This window comes from Mustelus asterias, chromosome 5 (genome assembly GCF_964213995.1).
Source record: "Mustelus asterias chromosome 5, sMusAst1.hap1.1, whole genome shotgun sequence".
Lineage (NCBI taxonomy): Eukaryota > Metazoa > Chordata > Chondrichthyes > Carcharhiniformes > Triakidae > Mustelus > Mustelus asterias.
The window spans coordinates 90,299,770-90,309,769 of NC_135805.1; the positions used below are offsets into that span (position 1 = coordinate 90,299,770).

Consider the following 10,000-nt stretch of genomic DNA (forward strand, 5'->3'; position numbering starts at 1 on the left):
AGTGTGTGATCACCCCCACATCCCCAGTGTGTGATCACCCCCCCATCCCCAGTGTGTGTCAAACCCCATCCCCAGTGTGGTGTGATCACCCCCACATCCCCAGTGTGTGTCACCCCCCCATCCCCAGTGTGTGTCACCCCCCATCCCCAGTGTGTGTTCACCCCCCCATCCCCAGTGTGTGTCACCCCCCCATCCCCAGTGTGTGTCACCCCCCCATCCCCAGTGTGTGTCACCCCCCCATCCCCAGTGTGTGTCACGCCCCCATCCCCAGTGTGTGTCACCCCCCATCCCCAGTGTGTGTCACCCTCCCCACCCCCAGTGTGTGTCACCCACTCCACCCCCAGTGTGTGTCACCCCCCCCCACCCCCAGTGTGTGAAAAACCCCATCCCCGGTGTGTGATCACACCCACATCCCCAGAGTGTGTCAAACCCCATCCCCAGTGTGTGTGATCACCCCCCACATCCCCAGTGTGTGATCACCCCATCCCCAGTGTGTGTCACCGCCCCATCCCCAGTGTGTGTCACCCCCCCATCCCCAGCGTGTGTCACCCCCCCATCCCCAGTGTGTGTCACCCCCCCCATCCCCAGTGTGTGTCACCCCCCCATCCCCAGTGTGTGTCACCCCCCCATCCCCAGTGTGTGTCACCCCCCCATCCCCAGTGTGTGATCACCCCCCATCCCCAGTGTGTGATCACCCCCCATCCCCAGTGTGTGATCACCCCCCACCCCCAGTGTGTGTCACCCCCCATCCCCAGTGTGTGTCACCCCCCACCCCCAGTGTGTGTCACCCCCCACCCCCAGTGTGTGTCACCCCCCACCCCCAGTGTGGGTCACCCCCCACCCCCAGTGTGGGTCACCCCCCACCACCAGTGTGGGTCACCCCCCCAACCCCAGTGTGGGTCACCCCCCCCCCCCCCATCCACAGTGTGTGTCACCCCCCCATCCCCAGTGGGTCCCCAGTGTGTGCAACCCCCGCCATCCCCAGTTTTTGCAACCCCCCCCAACCCCTGTGTGTGTCACCCCCCCATCCCCTGTGTGTGTCACCCCCCATCCCCAGTGTGTGTCACCCCCCCATCCCCAGTGTGTGTCACCCCCCCATCCCCAGTGGGTGTCACCCCCCCATCCCCAGTGTGTGTCACCCCCCCATCCCCAGTGTGTGTCACCCCCCCATCCCCAGTGTGGGTCACCCCCCATCCCCAGTGTGGGTCACCCCCCCCAACCCCAGTGTGGGTCACCCCCCATCCCCAGTGTGGGTCACCCCCCCCATCCCCAGTGTGGGTCACCCCCCCATCCCCAGTGTGGGTCACCCCCCCATCCCCAGTGTGGGTCACCCCCCCATCCCCAGTGTGGGTCACCCCCCCATCCCCAGTGTGGGTCACCCCCCCCATCCCCAGTGTGTGTCACCCCCCCCATCCCCAGTGTGTGATCACGCCCCATCCCCAGTGTGTGTCAACCCCCAACCCCAGTGCGTGTCACCCCCCATCCCCAGTGCGTGGCACCCCCCATCCCCAGTGCGTGTCACCCCCCCATCCCCAGTGCGTGTCGCCCCCCCCATCCCCAGTGTGTGTCCGCCCCCCCCATCACCAGTGTTGTCGCCCCCCCCATCCCCAGTGTGTGTCGCCCCCCCCATCCCCAGTGTGTGTCGCCCCCCCCATCCCCAGTGTGTGTCGCCCCCCCATCCCCAGTGTGTGTCGCCCCCCCATCCCCAGTGTGTGTCGCCCCCCCATCCCCAGTGTGTGTCGCCCCCCCATCCCCAGTGTGTGTCGCCCCCCCATCCCCAGTGTGTGTCGCCCCCCCATCCCCAGTGTGTGTCGCCCCCCCATCCCCAGTGTGTGTCGCCCCCCCATCCCCAGAGTGTGTCGCCCCCCCATCCCCAGTGTGTGTCGCCCCCCCATCCCCAGTGTGTGTCACCCCCCCATCCCCAGTGTGTGTCACCCCCCCTCCCCAGTGTGTGTCACCCCCATCCCTAGTGTGTGTCACCCCCCCATCCCCAGTGTGGGTCACCCCCCGATCCCCAGTGTGGGTCACCCCCCCATCCCCAGTGTGGGTCACCCCCCATCCCCAGTGTGGGTCACCCCCCCATCCTCAGTGTGGGTCACTCCCCCATCCCCAGTGTGGGTCACCCCCCCATCCCCAGTGTGGGTCACCCCCCCATCCCCAGTGTGGGTCACCCCCCCATCCCCAGTGTGTGTCACCCCCCCCCATACCCAGTGTGTGCAACCCCCCCATCCCCAGTGTGTTTCGCCCCCCATCCCCAGTCTGTGTCGCCCCCCCATCCCCAGCGTGTGTCGCCCCCCCCATCCCCAGCGTGTGTCGCCCCCCCATCCCCAGCGTGTGTCGCCCCCCCATCCCCAGCGTGTGTCGCCCCCCCCCCGCGATCCCCAGCGTGTGTCGCCCCCCCATCCCCAGCGTGTGTCGCCCCCCCATCCCCAGCGTGTGTCACCCCCCCATCCCCAGCGTGTGTCGCCCCCCCATCCCCAGCGTGGGTCACCCCCCCATCCCCAGAGTGGGTCACCCCCCCATCCCCAGTGTGGGTCACCCCCCCATCCCCAGTGTGGGTCACCCCCCATCCATTCCCCAGTGTGTGTCACCCCCCCCATCCCCAGTGTGTGTCACCCCCCCCATCCCCAGTGTGTGTCGCCTCCCCATCCCCAGTGTGTGCGTCACCCCTCCATCCCCAGTGTTTGTCGCCCCCCCCCCTCCCCAGTGTGTGTCGCCCCCCCCATCCCCAGTGTGTGTCGCCCCCCCCCATCCCCAGTGTGTGTCGCCCCCCCCCATCCCCAGTGTGTGTCGCCCCTCCCAACCCCAGTGTGTGTCGCCCCTCCCATCCCCAGTGTGTGTCGCCCCCCCATCCCCAGTGTGTGTCGCCCTCCCCATCCCCAGTGTGTGTCGCCCCCCCATCCCCAGTGTGTGTCGCCCCCCCATCCCCAGTGTGTGTCACCCCCCCATCCCCAGTGTGTGTCGCCCCCCCCATCCCCAGTGTGTGTCGCCCCCCCCATCCCCAGTGTGTGTCGACCCCCCATCCCCAGTGTGTGTCGCCCCCCCCATCCCCAGTGTGTGTCGCCCCCCCCATCCCCAGTGTGTGTCACCCCCCCATCCCCAGTGTGTGTCACCCCCCCATCCCCAGTGTGTGTGTCACCCCCCCATCCCCAGTGTGTGTCGCCCCCCCCATCCCCAGTGTGTGTCGCCCCCCCCATCCCCAGTGTGTGTCGCCCCCCCATCCCCAGTGTGTGTCGCCCCCCCCATCCCCAGAGTGTGTCGCCCCCCCCATCCCCAGAGTGTGTCGCCACCCCCATCCCCAGTGTGTGTCGCCACCCCATCCCCAGTGTGTGCGTCACCCCTCCATCCCCAGTGTTTGTCGCCCCCCCCCCTCCCCAGTGTGTGTCGCCCCCCCCATCCCCAGTGTGTGTCGCCCCCCCCCATCCCCAGTGTGTGTCGCCCCTCCCAACCCCAGTGTGTGTCGCCCCTCCCATCCCCAGTGTGTGTCGCCCCCCCATCCCCAGTGTGTGTCGCCCTCCCCATCCCCAGTGTGTGTCGCCCCCCCATCCCCAGTGTGTGTCGCCCCCCCATCCCCAGTGTGTGTCACCCCCCCATCCCCAGTGTGTGTCGCCCCCCCCATCCCCAGTGTGTGTCGCCCCCCCCATCCCCAGTGTGTGTCGACCCCCCATCCCCAGTGTGTGTCGCCCCCCCCATCCCCAGTGTGTGTCGCCCCCCCATCCCCAGTGTGTGTCACCCCCCCATCCCCAGTGTGTGTGTCACCCCCCCCATCCCCACTGTGTGTCGCCCCCCCATCCCCACTGTGTGTCGCCCCCCCATCCCCACTGTGTGTCGCCCCCCCATCCCCACTGTGTGTCGCCCCCCCATCCCCACTGTGTGTCGCCCCCCCATGCCCCACTGTGTGTCGCCCCCCCATGCCCACTGTGTGTCGCCCCCCCATCCCCACTGTGTGTCGCCCCCCCATCCCCAGTGTGTGTCGCCCCCCCATCCCCAGTGTGTGTCGCCCCCCCATCCCCAGTGTGTGTCGCCCCCCCATCCCCAGTGTGTGTCGCCCCCCCATCCCCAGTGTGTGTCGCCCCCCCATCCCCAGTGTGTGTCGCCCCCCCATCCCCAGTGTGTGTCGCCCCCCCATCCCCAGTGTGTGTCGCCCCCCCATCCCCAGTGTGTGTCGCCCCCCCATCCCCAGTGTGTGTCGCCCCCCCATCCCCAGTGTGTGTCGCCCCCCCATCCCCAGTGTGTGTCGCCCCCCCATCCCCAGTGTGTGTCGCCCCCCCATCCCCAGTGTGTGTCGCCCCCCCATCCCCAGTGTGTGTCGCCCCCCCATCCCCAGTGTGTGTCGCCCCCCCATCCCCAGTGTGTGTCGCCCCCCCATCCCCAGTGTGTGTCGCCCCCCCATCCCCAGTGTGTGTCGCCCCCCCATCCCCAGTGTGTGTCGCCCCCCCATCCCCAGTGTGTGTCGCCCCCCCATCCCCAGTGTGTGTCGCCCCCCCATCCCCAGTGTGTGTCGCCCCCCCCATCCCCAGTGTGTGTCGCCCCCCCATCCCCAGTGTGTGTCGCCCCCCCATCCCCAGTGTGTGTCGCCCCCCCATCCCCAGTGTGTGTCGCCCCCCCATCCCCAGTGTGTGTCGCCCCCCCATCCCCAGTGTGTGTCGCCCCCCCATCCCCAGTGTGTGTCGCCCCCCCATCCCCAGTGTGTGTCGCCCCCCCATCCCCAGTGTGTGTCGCCCCCCCATCCCCAGTGTGTGTCGCCCCCCCATCCCCAGTGCGTGTCGCCCCCCCATCCCCAGTGTGTGTCGCCCCCCCATCCCCAGTGCGTGTCGCCCCCCCATCCCCAGTGCGTGTCGCCCCCCCATCCCCACTGTGTGTCGCCCCCCCATCCCCACTGTGTGTCGCCCCCCCATCCCCACTGTGTGTCGCCCCCCCATCCCCACTGTGTGTCGCCCCCCCATCCCCACTGTGTGTCGCCCCCCCATGCCCACTGTGTGTCGCCCCCCCATGCCCACTGTGTGTCGCCCCCCCATCCCCACTGTGTGTCGCCCCCCCATCCCCAGTGTGTGTCGCCCCCCCATCCCCAGTGTGTGTCGCCCCCCCATCCCCAGTGTGTGTCGCCCCCCCATCCCCAGTGTGTGTCGCCCCCCCATCCCCAGTGTGTGTCGCCCCCCCATCCCCAGTGTGTGTCGCCCCCCCATCCCCAGTGTGTGTCGCCCCCCCATCCCCAGTGTGTGTCGCCCCCCCATCCCCAGTGTGTGTCGCCCCCCCATCCCCAGTGTGTGTCGCCCCCCCATCCCCAGTGTGTGTCGCCCCCCCATCCCCAGTGTGTGTCGCCCCCCCATCCCCAGTGTGTGTCGCCCCCCCATCCCCAGTGTGTGTCGCCCCCCCATCCCCAGTGTGTGTCGCCCCCCCATCCCCAGTGTGTGTCGCCCCCCCATCCCCAGTGTGTGTCGCCCCCCCATCCCCAGTGTGTGTCGCCCCCCCATCCCCAGTGTGTGTCGCCCCCCCATCCCCAGTGTGTGTCGCCCCCCCATCCCCAGTGTGTGTCGCCCCCCCATCCCCAGTGTGTGTCGCCCCCCCATCCCCAGTGTGTGTCGCCCCCCCATCCCCAGTGTGTGTCGCCCCCCCATCCCCAGTGTGTGTCGCCCCCCCATCCCCAGTGTGTGTCGCCCCCCCATCCCCAGTGTGTGTCGCCCCCCCATCCCCAGTGTGTGTCGCCCCCCCATCCCCAGTGTGTGTCGCCCCCCCATCCCCAGTGTGTGTCGCCCCCCCATCCCCAGTGTGTGTCGCCCCCCCCATCCCCAGTGTGTGTCGCCCCCCCATCCCCAGTGTGTGTCGCCCCCCCATCCCCAGTGTGTGTCGCCCCCCCATCCCCAGTGTGTGTCGCCCCCCCATCCCCAGTGTGTGTCGCCCCCCCATCCCCAGTGTGTGTCGCCCCCCCATCCCCAGTGTGTGTCGCCCCCCCATCCCCAGTGTGTGTCGCCCCATCCCACTGTGTGTCGCCCCCCCATCCCCAGTGTGTGTCGCCCCCCCATCCCCAGTGTGTGTCGCCCCCCCATCCCCAGTGTGTGTCGCCCCCCCATCCCCAGTGTGTGTCGCCCCCCCATCCCCAGTGTGTGTCGCCCCCCATCCCCAGTGTGTGTCGCCCCCCCATCCCCAGTGTGTGTCGCCCCCCCATCCCCAGTGTGTGTCGCCCCCCCATCCCCAGTGTGTGTCGCCCCCCCATCCCCAGTGTGTGTCACCCCCCATCCCCAGTGTGTGTCACCCCCCATCCCCAGTGTGTGTCACCCCCCCATCCCCAGTGTATGTCACCCCCCCATCCCCAGTGTGTCACCCCCCCCCATCCCCAGTCTGTGATCACCCCCCCATCCCCAGTGTGTGGCACCCCCCATCCCCAGTGTGAGTCGCACCCCCACCCACAGTGTGTGTGATCACCTCCAGCGCGCAGCACCCCGCCGCACGGCACCGCCCAGCGCCCCCACCCACCCCCAGCACGCGCCAGCCCCCCCCCCCCCCCCCCCCCCAACGCCTGGTGCACGCCACACTGCCCCCACCCTCCCATGGCACGCGCCACCCCCAGTGTCCGATCACCCCATCCCCGTTGCGTGTCACCCCCGTCCCCGTGCGTGTCACCCCGTGCGCCTGCCCCCATCCCCAGGGGGTGTCATCCCCCGTCCCGCCCGTCTGCAGAGGATGTCACCTGGGGGTGTCTTCTCCCCCCCCCCCCCTGTCCCCAGAGGGTGTCATCCCCCCCCCCCCAACCGTCCCCAGGTGGATTAATGCCCACCCGTCCTCAGGAGGTGTCATCCACCCCCCCGTCCTCAGGAGGTGTCATCCCCCCCCCCGTCCCCAGGGCGTGTCATCCACCCCCCCCCCGCCCCCTCCCCAGGGCGGAGGTGGGAGAGCCGGGGGGGGGGAGGTGGGAGAGCGGGGGGGAGTTGGGGGAGGTGGGGAAAGCGGGGGGGGGGGGGGATTTTTGATTTGATTTATTATTGTCACGTGTTAGTATACAGTGAAAATACTCTTTCTTGCGTGCTCTACAGACAGAGCACACCATCCGTCGGGAAGGAAAGGAGAGAGTGCAGAATGTAGCGTTCCAGAAGAAACCAGCCTCTGACAGGCCAAGCAGCTTCATAGCACTTTTCAAATGTTATCTCTTAGCCTGGCCCATTGTCGAACTCCTGGATGTATCTAACAAAACTCCAGGGTTTGGAAAACCCTGATACAACATTTTGAATTTACGCCCTATCGCACTATTTCGACCAAGAGCAGGAAAGATACCCCCAGTGGTCGGTGTTTATCTTTCAATCGACACCTCAGAGAAACAGATTGTCTGGTCATTGCATTGCTGTTTGTGGGAATTTGCTGAGGGCACAGTGGCTGCTGTGTTTACTATTATAAAAATGATAACAGTGATTACATTTCAAATACATGATTGACTGTAAAGTGCTTTGAGACAATTGGTGGGTTGTGAAAAACCCTATTTAAATGTAAATCTGCATCCAATCCCCCCCCTCCACTCTCCATAACACTCCATTCTGATCACTCCATAAATTAAGCTACTGTTATTAAGGCATCAGGATCTATATCTAGTTTTGGAATCTCAAGCAATTGGCCATGATACTTCGGCAACGATTCTCCAATCCTGCACACTCAATTATTAAATATCTCCTTAAAATATGCCACTGCACCTTTATTGTCCTACCCTTTAATCTAGTTTTCCAGTTCACTTCATTCAGGTCTGCCTTCACACCCTTATAACTACCTTTATTTGGATTTAAAACACTAGTCTTGGAGCCACACTTCTCACCTTCAAACTGAACTCACGTTCTGACCACTGTTACCTAGATGCCTCCTTACTATGCTATTGATTAATTCTGTCTCATTGCACATTTCCAGGTCCAGAATAATCTGCTCCCTGGTAGGCTCCAGCATGTACTGCTCTGAGACATTGTCTCAAATGCCCTCCATAAACTAATTTTCCAGATTACCCTTGTCAATCTGATTTGCACACTCTACATATAGATTAACATCACCCATGATTATTGTGGTACTTTTCATTCATGCCCTATTAAATTTTCCTGTATACTCTGACCTACAGTGTAACCACTGTTAGGGGACTGATAAACTCCTCCTGCAAGTGACCTTTGCTATTTTTTATTTCTACTCAAACTGATTCTACATCATGCTCTTTCAAGCTAAAGTCATCTCTCACTACTGTACTAATGATGTCCTTAATTAACAGAGTTGCCGCACTATCTTTTCCAGCGTTTAGTCTTTTCAGAATCTAAAATATTCATGTCCAGGCCTTGGACACGCTGCAGCCATGTCTCTAAAATGGCTATTGGGTCATATACATTTATTTTTAACTGCGTTAACAATTCATATTTTTTGTTATGAATGCTGTGCACATTCAGATACAGTGCCTTTAACTTTTGTCTTACCTGTTTTGCAATATCTGACCGTATCTGCTCGTGAACTCTTAAGTTTGTATACTCCGTCACTTCCTGTCTCACTCTAGATATCATTACCAAAATCACTAATCTGCATCATTTTCTTCTCATTTCTGTCTACCACATCTCCTTTTGCATGATCCCTTCCCCCCACTACTTTAAAGCCCACTCTACTTACTCAACTCGCCAGAATACTGATCCCAGCAAGTTCAGGTGAAGACCGTCCCCATGGTAAGGTTTGATAAGGTTCCCCATGGTAAGCTTTTGCAGAAAATACGGACACATGGGATTGAGGGTGATTTAGTGGTTTGGATCAGGAATTGGCTAGCTGGAAGAAAACAGAGGGTGGTGGTTGATGGGAAATATTCATCCTGGAGTTCAGTTACTAGTGGTGTACCGCAAGGATCTGTTTTAGGGCCACTGCTGTTTGTCATTTTTATTAATGACCTGGATGAGGGCGTAGAAGGATGGGTTAGTAAATTTGCGGATGACACTAAAGTCGGTGGAGTTGTAGACAGTGCGGAGGGAAGTGGCAGGTTACAGAGGGACATAGATAAGCTGCAGAGCTGGGCTGAGAGGTGGCAAATGGAGTTTAATTTGGAAAAGTGCGTAGTGATTCACTTTGGAAGGAGTAACAGGAATACAGAGTACTGGGCTAATGGTAAGATACTTGGTAGTGTGGATGAACAGAGGGATCTGGGTGTCCATGTGCATAGATTCCTGAAAGTTGGCACCCAGGTTGATAGGGTTGTTAAGAAGGCATACGGTGTGTTAGCTTTTATTGGTAGAGGGATTGAGTTTTGGAGCCAGGAGGTCATGTTGCAACCGTACAAAACTCTGGTGTGGCTGCACTTGGAGTATTGCGTACAGTTCTGGTCGCCGCATTACAGGAAGGATGTGGAAGTGTTGGAAAGGGTGCAGAGGAGATTTACCAGGATGTTGCCTGGTATGGTGGGAAAATTGTATGAGGAAAGGCTGAGGGGCTTGAGGTTGTTTTTGTTAGAGAGAAGAAGGTTAAGAGGTGACTTAATAGAGGCATACAAGATGATCAGAGGATTAGATAGGGTGGATAGTGAGAGCCTTTTTCCTCGGATGGTGATGGCTACCACTAGGGAACATAGCTTTAAATTGAGGGGTGATAGATATAGGACAGATGTTAGAGGTAGGTTCTTTACTCAGAGAGTAGTAAGGGCGTGGAATGCCCTGCCTGCAGCAGTAGTGGACTCGTCAACATTAAGAGCATTCAAATGGTTATTGGATAAACATATGGATGATATTGGAATAGTATAGGTTAGATGGGCTTTAGATTGGTTTCACTGGTCGGCGCAACATCGAGGGCCGAAGGGCCTGTACTGCGCTGTAATGTTCTATGGTACAGCTCCTACTTTCCCCAGTAGTGGTGCCAGTACCCCAAATTGAAACCCATTTCTCCGACACCAGTCTCTGAGCCATGCATTCATCTCTGTACTGTTGCTACCCTATGCCAATTTGCTTGTGGTTCAGGTAATAATTTAGAGATCATTGCCTCTGAGGTTCTGTTTTTTAATTTAGTCCCAGCT

The 10,000-nt window shown here is 61.6% G+C and overlaps 1 protein-coding gene across 5 annotated transcripts in view; it reads left to right on the top strand.

The window, feature by feature from the left end:
• Nucleotides 1–10,000, top strand: part of LOC144493688 (microtubule-associated protein RP/EB family member 3-like) — a 71,226-nt gene that overhangs the window by 8,006 nt on the left and 53,220 nt on the right. The gene's annotated exons all lie outside the window — the stretch shown is intronic.